This window comes from Anser brachyrhynchus (genome assembly GCF_964034855.1).
Source record: "Anser brachyrhynchus genome assembly, chromosome: 3".
Lineage (NCBI taxonomy): Eukaryota > Metazoa > Chordata > Aves > Anseriformes > Anatidae > Anser > Anser brachyrhynchus.
In genome coordinates this window covers 73,691,188-73,700,281 of record NC_137696.1, presented here as the reverse complement: position 1 = coordinate 73,700,281, position 9,094 = coordinate 73,691,188, and the positions used below count along the sequence as shown (strand labels likewise).

Here is a 9,094-nt window from a genome sequence, read left to right as displayed (position 1 = left end):
CACCCCACCAACTGAGAAAAAATGAAAAACAAATGTTTGTACTATATTGTTTTGTTTTAGACATTCTTAAGGTAATATGATACCCCATCAACATTCTAGCATTGCCTTTTACTGCACAAAATCCATGCCAAAGATGCATTATACCTGAGTTACTAGAGAAGTTTCTCAAACATTAGTATTACCTAAGGGCAACAGGCAGGGTGGCAGGCTAAATGTAACCATTTCTCACGAGTATGGTGCGTGCTCACTCCTACGGGACTTCTGTCACTGGCATGCTCTGTCTCCCTCTTTCTTTCACTCCTGTAATACACAACTGAATGTGTCTTACCTGTGTCTCTTGTATCCAAGTTCCTATGCTCAGCAAAGAGAAGGAGGATTTTAGGTTGCGTACAGATTGGATTTTCTTATATATATATTCTTATATATATATATATTTTTTATATATATATATTATATATATATATGTATATATATAGAGAGAGAGCTATATATAATAATAGCTCTCTCCTTATATACTATATATATGTAATATATAATAGCTCTATTTTACAAAGTTCTTATTTTGTATTGCATGAATATCATTACCACTAGATAACCACACTGGCTGCTCATTCTTCAAGAAAACATACAAAATTTGCTTCAGGTAAATACATATAAAAGTGCAGTTTCCATGCTTAACGTTATGAAGTGTATTGTAAAGGATAATTTGACTAACTGGAATTAGGAGCAAAACCAAATCAAAGTATTTTATCTCATTTAATATTTGGAATACCCTAATAATATTATATTATAACATATTATTATATGTATCAAATATATATATAATATGATATATATACTTCTATATATAGCAACATATATAATATATATTGCAATCTTATATTAATTATATCAATATGCTCCACAGCCAACCTTACCATTCTCATTGAAGGCATGTGTCTTGTTATCTGTCAAAAACGGATTTAATTTACAAATGCATTGTCAAAATTACTGCCAATATGATGTATTTTGCTCTACTTATGCTTTACACAAGCTGTACGTATGCATATTACGTATTCCATTGCATAACCAGGTCCTTGTAACTGGCCCAAAAAGTACTCACAGTGCTTTCTGATGATGTCAAAGAATTTGTAACTGCAAGTTTTTATGGCTATTTACCTCCAGTATTCTTCTACCCTTTCTCTAAGGATTAAATATCAACTAAAGATTACAAGTTGATAGTAGTTCTCCAAGGTATGCGAGAAGAGCAGAAAAAGTATAGAAAGACCACACAAAAATAATTTATTCTTTGCTCATTTATTTTCTGTTTATTCATGAATTAAATGTCTAAAAAGTAAGATTTATCTTTTATTCAATCTTCCCATAAAATCTGGACTGAGTAAGCAGAACGAGAGTAAACAGTAGGCAGAATAGATCTGTACTGTTCTCTGTGGAACAAAGTCTATGTGGTTTTTCAGTCTTTAATTAACTTTGTTAAATGATCAACTCCCAAAATTATGAGTATATAAATTTGGCATTCATTTGCTTTGTTTTGTCACCAGTGTGTACGTCCTCTTTTTTTTTTTTTCTCATATTTTCTGTGAAAGAGAAGGCCACAACAAGGAGTTGTCAAAATTTGAACACCGAATCTGAGAACATCATGTCCATGAAAGCAACCATCAACTGGAAAATGTCTTTTTAAAAAAATTTAATGACTTTTCCAGTAATTTAAAATACTGAAGTCCACTAGGGTAAGAGGAAACTGAGAAGAATGTTAAAAACTATAAGCATTACATGTTCTTAAATATGTCTGGCCTAAGAAATATGACAAAACCTATTATGCGACAAAGCCAATGATATGACAAAAAGATAATTTTTGACTGATGCCTAAAACCCTCTTTTTGAACAAAATCTAACCACTTACTTTGACTAGAACTATGCATAGAAGTCTCCTTTTCATAAAATACTGTGGGATTACCTCCTTGCATTTCCTGCCTTACAATAAAACGTACCTGTGGTGACAGTTATCCATGTATTTAATTCACATAGTGTGTGTGTGTGTGCACATGTGCATGTTTCAGCAGAAGAAAAGAACCCTTGAAAAGGTCAGGAATGGAGAACATGATTTTCTTTTCTCTCAGCTGTAATAAAGATCCCAAATCCTTTCAACTGTTTTGCATGCCCAGAAGCTGAAAAGCATTACACCATCTATAGGGTTTTTTTTCTGTACATACAGCAAAAATTATCAGCTAGATATCTTATTACTTTTGTCTTGTCTTTTCCCCTCTAAAATTTCCAAAGCCTACATTTTCTTAAGAACTATTTAAAGTGTTGCTGACTTATGCTGTTGTAATATTGGTTGCCTAACCCTGTTACACCTTCTCATATTCATGGTATTACAAGCACTTGCCTTTTATTGCTCTGCTTTTCTCCCTTTATCCTGATTCAGCTTCTGATATAACAGCTTGTCACTCTTGGTATGCCTTTTGAATAAGAAACTTTCTTTTTCAGCCTCTTTGGCAAGGCCTCATAGTTTGCCTTGGGATCATTTTTCTTATCTTCAAACATAACCTGTTCACACCACTGCCTCTGGTTCATCGTTAATTTTTTTTTTCCTTTAGATCTGTAGATTTTCAACACAGTGTCTCTGAGATCCTACAAAGGACAGAGTAGCAGGGGTTTGGAGCAGGATTCCATTAAGTACCCCATCATGCCCCATTCAAGACTGGGTTTGTCAAGGCAGTACATTTTAATTCTCAGTACCACTTTGAACAAGGTTAGGTGCCAAAATCTATGTTTTGAAAAGAGCAACTCTCAGTGTCTCTGGATTAGAATCAATTAATGAGAGAAAAAAAAAATGGAAAAAATATGCTTAGTCTGTCTGCTTTGATACAACTCTTCTCAAAGTGAGCCACCAGACACAGGCACGGGCTGGGAGAGGAGTGCCTGGGGAGCAGCTCAGCAGAAAGGGACTGGGGGTGCTGGTGACAACGGGCTCAGAGTGAGCCAGAAGTGTGCTCTGGCAGCCAAAGGGCAAATGGCACTGAGGGGAGCATTAAGCACAGCACAGCCAGCTGGTCAAAAGAGGTGATGCTCCTGCTATACGTAGTGTTGGTGCGGCCTCACCTTGCACATTGTGTGCAGTTCTGGGCTCCACAGTATAAAAAGGGTGTTGTGGTCCTTGAAAGCATCCAGAGGAGGGTAACAGGGTGTGAAGGCAAGTCCTGTGAGGAGAGGCTGAGGGCACTTGGGTTGTCTGCTCTGGAGAAGAGGAGGCCGAGAGGCGACCTCGTTGCTCTCTGCAACTCCCAGAGCAGGGGGAGCGGGGAGGGGGGTGCAGGCCTCTGCTCCCTGGTCACCGATGGCAGGACATGAGGGAACAGCACAAAGCTGCACCAGGGGAGGGTCAGACTGGGTGTTAGGGGAAATTTCTGTACTACGAGGGTGGTCAAACACTGCAACAGGCACTTCCTAGGGAGGTGGTTGATGCTCCGTGCCTGTCAGTGTTCAAGAGGGGTTTGGACAATGCCCTCAATAACGTGCTGTAACTTTTGGTTAGCCCTGAAGTGGTCAGGCTGTTGTATTGCATGATCTTTGTAGGTCCCTTCTAACTGAACTATTCTACTCCACTCCACTCCACTTCACTCCACTCCACTCTACTCTACTTTCTGTTCTGTCCTGTTCTGTTCTGTTCCATTTCATTCCATTCTATTCTAAATTGCTGAACATCTGAAAATAAGGACAAGACTCTGCACGTTTTTGACTGACAAGTGTTGGACACTGTGGTCCAACTTAGAGTATGATTTGTCCTACGTTAGCAAGTTACCTGCAAGTTAAAGAAGCAGCCCATTGCCTATATTGCACTGTAAACTGGAGGCAAAATGTGAAGGAGAAAAAAGCTGTAGTAAAAACATGGTCTGCAATTATATTCCTGTGAATAAAATTATTGCCTGAAAAGTGCACACAAAAGAAAACTGCAAACTACAGAGAGAATTCACCCCATCATCCTGCTTCTGAGGGCAGCATGGGAGATCAGAAGAGACCAGAAGGGTAACAAAATCCTTCCTTGTCTGTTTATTGTGCAATTACTACGCATAACTCTCATGCAATTATCCTTATGTATCATAGCTCATTCAATTATTCTTCTGTTACAAACAGTTCACATCTTTTAATGTATATTTTACCTCTCCAATACTGCCATGTTCATGATATTAAAAGCCGATACAGCCATAGATATGAGTTCATATATACTCTTCCTTACACACAAGGAGACTAAGAAGGAAAAGACAATTAATATCACTGTGTTTAACATCTCATATCCCAAATTTGTTCAGCCAACTTAGCACCAGACCCAGAGTACAAGAAACTGAAATACATGAAAGTCTTGAGTAAGAGCTAGTGATCTGTTTTGCATAAAGTCTGGTTTTATTTAAAGTTTGTGGTTGATTTTTTTTTTTTATGAAAACAAAAAGAAACATATAAACACACACACACACACAAAACAAATATAAATAACTAAAGTGAGAATAAGGAATTTGCCAGAAAAAAAAGAAACAATAATAATAAACTATGGGCTTTAAACAGGGACTCCTCCTCACAAGACAGTTATAACAAAAGATTCAGGTAGTCCTTATAAGCTATAAATGATTTTCTAAATAGTATGTGCAGAACTTGTCATTTAGATGTTACTTTTCTTATTTTTATAAATATTTATTTATAAATAAATACATTATTATGTATATATAATACATTTATAATAAATACATTAATAAATTAATTATAATATTAATTATAAAAATATATATTTTATATATATATATAATAAATTAATTATAATAAATACATTAGTGAAAGTTCCCAAGCTGAAAAGAAATCTGGGTTTTGTTTAGTATATCTCACTGAGTCAGTGACACAGTATTTCCCCTGCACCATGCACCTTCCATACAGAAACCTTTCCTTCTGTATTAAAGAAACCAATGCTACCATGAAGGTCAAACACTCCAAAAGATGGAGGAGGATTGTTTCTCACTGTGTCTGCCACCCCACAATCCACCTTTCCTGTTGGTGCAAGACTGTAAGCATGTTGTACCCAATGTGGAGGGTACAATATTGTACACTTACATGAGCTGCAAAGGTGAACATACTGTGATCTATAGCGTACAGACACACAAGTAAACCTTCTAGCAAAAATCATTTCTTTATCAGACCACATCCAAGAAAATAGTTCCTTGACCTAAAATTTTTTTGTCCAATTTGTTTTGCCTATTTTTTGTCTTTAGGCATGCAGTAGAGGGTGAAGGGAAGGGAAGACTATCTTATGACCATGTTTGTTCAGGGGTAATAGCATGTCATAAACATGTTTTAACAGCTACCTTTGGTTTCAGGTTATCTAAGTCAAAGTGCATGTTTAAAGGTAAAAAAGTGATAAATTCCTGGTATACATCTAGAAAGTATTATGCTTTGGTAACTATGATAGGACTACAGGTCAGCCATGGCCTCAGCTATTGCTCGACAAGCATTATATGGCCAACCTCCCTGACGGGGCAGCAGGTACAAAGCAGCGAGTTTTCTCCCCAGTTTTTCTGCATGCAAACTTATCTCAGTAGGTAGAGTTTATGGAAGGGATCACTGACACATATGATATTTTCTCTTTCAAGACATTTGAAAATACTATTGGATTTAGAGGAGCCTGAAAAGTGTTGTGGACTGCCATGGACCAGCTGGTGTGATTAGATGGTCAGAGCTCAGCGCAGCCCTTGAGGCAGCCAAAGCAGAGGAAGGAGAGCTTCTAGAGGATACTGCTATTACTTTATGCTCCTCCCTGTGCCGTCCCAAAGATTGAGCCCTGGTAGAAGATTAAAAAATAAGCTAGTTCTTCGGGTGCTGCAATAGGATTTGTTTTCTAGCACCAAGCTGGCCGTGGAGGGCAGATGCATGGGCAGTAGGAGCCTTTGCTCGCGAGGCACAGTGCTTGCAAGTAGAGCAAAACATATTCAGTGGTGCTGCTCTCTGGTGGGAGAGACGAGGTCTGGATGAGCAGCCCTTCCATGTGCATGGGCTGCAGCATGCCATTCTGCCTACATGGTAACTCCTTTTACTGTCTACAAACACGTAGTAGGGCTTATCAGAACAGGTATATTTGGCAAGACAAAGAAATCATCCTGGTGTCAGGTCACTTTGTCCCAATATCATATCAAAGTGCTCCTATCAGCAGCAATCTCATTTCAACAAGCTAGTAATATACTTAGAGGTCCTATGTATCAGCAAAATATTCCCCTCAGCTGGAATTACCAGTAAAATAAAAGTTTTAAAGTGCAATCTGAACACAGGTATACAATGAAGCATTCTGTGCATCCAGTTACGCTAATGTGTAGGATTGTGCTGGTCAGAGTGAGCTGATAGGAAGGGCTGTGGCAGTGTTGTGGCCGTTTCTGCTTTTAGCTGTGATGTTAACATGGCTGGGGCTCGTAATGTCTTTCTGGTGCCTCAGGGGGTCCAGAGGGATTCGGTGTACCTGTCAAGGGGTTGTGCTCCTGCAGGAATGGCTTGGGGAAATGCATCTCCTAGGCGCTCATGGGTTGGAGGCACAGGCCGAGCACCTTTAGGTGCCTGGTTGATGGATTTTAGGATTCTAGAGTCACGGGTAAACTGATAGGCACACTTCATTGCCAATCGTTCTTCATGCACATAGACTTTCATATTTCTGCTACAAATGTCTACATTTCAGTCATGGGATCCTTCAGTATAAGGAAGCAGGTTCCTTTATGCTTAGTGTTTTGCTTTACCAGAAAGAATACTAAATATCTTTTCTTTTTTTTTTTTTTTTTCTTTTTCAAAAAACAGTCATTGCTCTTTGTGTTTTTGGCTGTTCACCTTTGATATAAGCATTTTGACCATTCTTACCTTGTTCTTGCTCTGAGAAATGAAGAGCACGACAAATTCAACTTTGTATGAGTACCTGCCCTTAAAATGGTCAAACCACAAGCTTCCCACTACTGCTAGCAAACTGAGGTGGCAAAATACACTAATAAGCCATCCTGCCACCTTGTACAATTATTTCCCACATTCTCACTGGGCTACAAGAGGTTGTACATGGCTGATGGCAGCCAGTGGGCAGTCCATCTCAGACTCACTGTGATTCACACAGCCAGTGGAAAGGCTAAGACTTCTGTCTATGTACCAAATCACAGAGGAGACATTGCATTATAATAACAGTGTCTAAATCAGAGTGGTCTTCAGTCTCTAATAATGGGTACATTGCAGGTGCTCTTCTTAAAACCATCTTTGGGCAAGCTGGATCTATTTTTGACACTGTCACTTTGCATAACGTTTTCAGTTTAGCACCCTCTAATTCCAGCACCCTCCTCTTATTTTCTCCATGTTTTAGGTTTTACTTTATTTCCTCTCCCACATCCTCAGCATTTCTACAAAATATTAAAAAGTGTATACTCTTAATAACAACTTCAGCAGAATCATATTATTCAACATGAGCTCGTGGAAATCTGCTGAAGGACACTTTTGGCTCTTCTAATAAATATTACATGCAGGTAAAGCTTGTTTCTTGATGTATAACTTCAAAGCCATACATCTTCTAACAACAAATCATATACTTCTCTTCAACAGCTGAGTAAAGCAGATGCACTTGTCATTTACCTGTGACTTTTTTTAAGCATTTTAAGTGCTGCAGCAGACTCAAGAGAGACAACATTCAGATGAAGACAGAAGATTTGGTATCAGTCACTGCCATGGTGTCACTCACTGTGCTCCTATGATCAGAATAAAAACATGTAAAGAAATAAAATGAACACAAGCTCGTGCATAGATATTTGTGTAGTTTTTCCATAAAACCAATAGCATGTAGCTGGCCTTTATTTAGAATTTTGCTTGGAGTTTCCAGGCAATATCTGAAAGGTGCATAAAGAAAAAAAGGGACCAAAGTCAGGACAAGTAGGCTCAGTCTTACAAAGGTTTCACATGAAAGTTACAACTTCTGCTCTGAAGGTTTGTGCACACCTGAATAATTTCCATTCATCATTTAAAGGAGCCTCATTTGCTCTGAGGCAACAATTGTCCTTGTACCACTTTGTAAGTGCATCTCAGTTGCTGACGTGCTTTTTGGCATGTCTGGTTGTAAAAGTAGCAATAGGCTCCTTAATTTCTTCCTAAGAAAGAAAAAGAGTCATTCCTGTACGTATACTAACCTTTACCTTCATCTAACTATGAGTTTGCGAATAATGAGTAGAGGGGAATAAAAGAAACGGAAACAATATTTTACTGCACTAACTAATGTGAACTAATAGGATGTGAGTTTCACCAGCCAGGAAGGATATCAGCAGTGAAGTGATGCCTAAAGGGACTTTCAGCTTTTAAAGAAGCATAGACTTCTCCTGTACAACATTGATTTTGTTTGAACATGATGGGGAGAGGGAAAGAAAAAGTCCAGGAAAATGAAGAGTGTTCTGGAGATAAAGATTAGAGAGAAGGAACTGAGAAATAGTTTACAAAGAAGGAAGTTTTAAATTATTTATTTATTTTTACTTTTGGGTTCTTTACTGAGGTATGTAAAGAGGTTATTTATTCATCTTTAGATATATATACTAATAATAAAAATGCCGCATCACCAGCATTCATTGATAGTAATGGCTGCACTGCATGAAAAGCAGGAAGCTTGGTAAGAGAGTAGTTATACATCAATGTTCTGTTCCTACTTCAAGCAAAAGCTTTATATCTCCTCTCATATTTGTTTAGGAGAAACCTACTATTTTTCAGAGTAATAACTTATTTGTCTTACTTACAGTAGATAAAACTTTATGTTTTCTGTCTTCAGAAAATTCTCCAAGTTTGATTTCTCTAAATTGGTTATATTTTTGAAGAAATGAAAAAGGAGACGATCCTTAAATTTTTATACACACAGTCAGTCAGCAAAAAAGCATTTTTTATTTTTTTTTTTTTAACTCATGGAAGATATATTACCACCAAACATTAATTAGCTGTGATTTGGGAATGGACACATCCGTAAGCATGAATTTATCACCTAAGATGCTAGAACAGGCAGAGATGAATAATGACTTTGTGCTGATGCTAGAATATAATGAAACGCTGATGTATGACACCT

The 9,094-nt window shown here is 37.7% G+C and overlaps 1 long non-coding RNA gene across 2 annotated transcripts; it reads right to left on the bottom strand.

Moving 5' to 3' along the window:
* Positions 1-6,784: 6,784 nt before the first annotated feature.
* On the bottom strand, positions 6,785-9,017 carry LOC308191959. Of its 2 annotated transcripts, XR_013948422.1 has the most exons (3): positions 8,775-9,017; positions 7,633-7,745; positions 6,785-7,403 (listed from the first exon to the last, which is right to left on the bottom strand). It is a non-coding gene; the product is annotated as an uncharacterized lncRNA (long non-coding RNA). The 2 variants fall into 2 exon arrangements; XR_013948421.1 differs by having other exon boundaries at positions 6,785-7,745.
* Between the last annotated feature and the right edge of the window lie 77 nt (positions 9,018-9,094).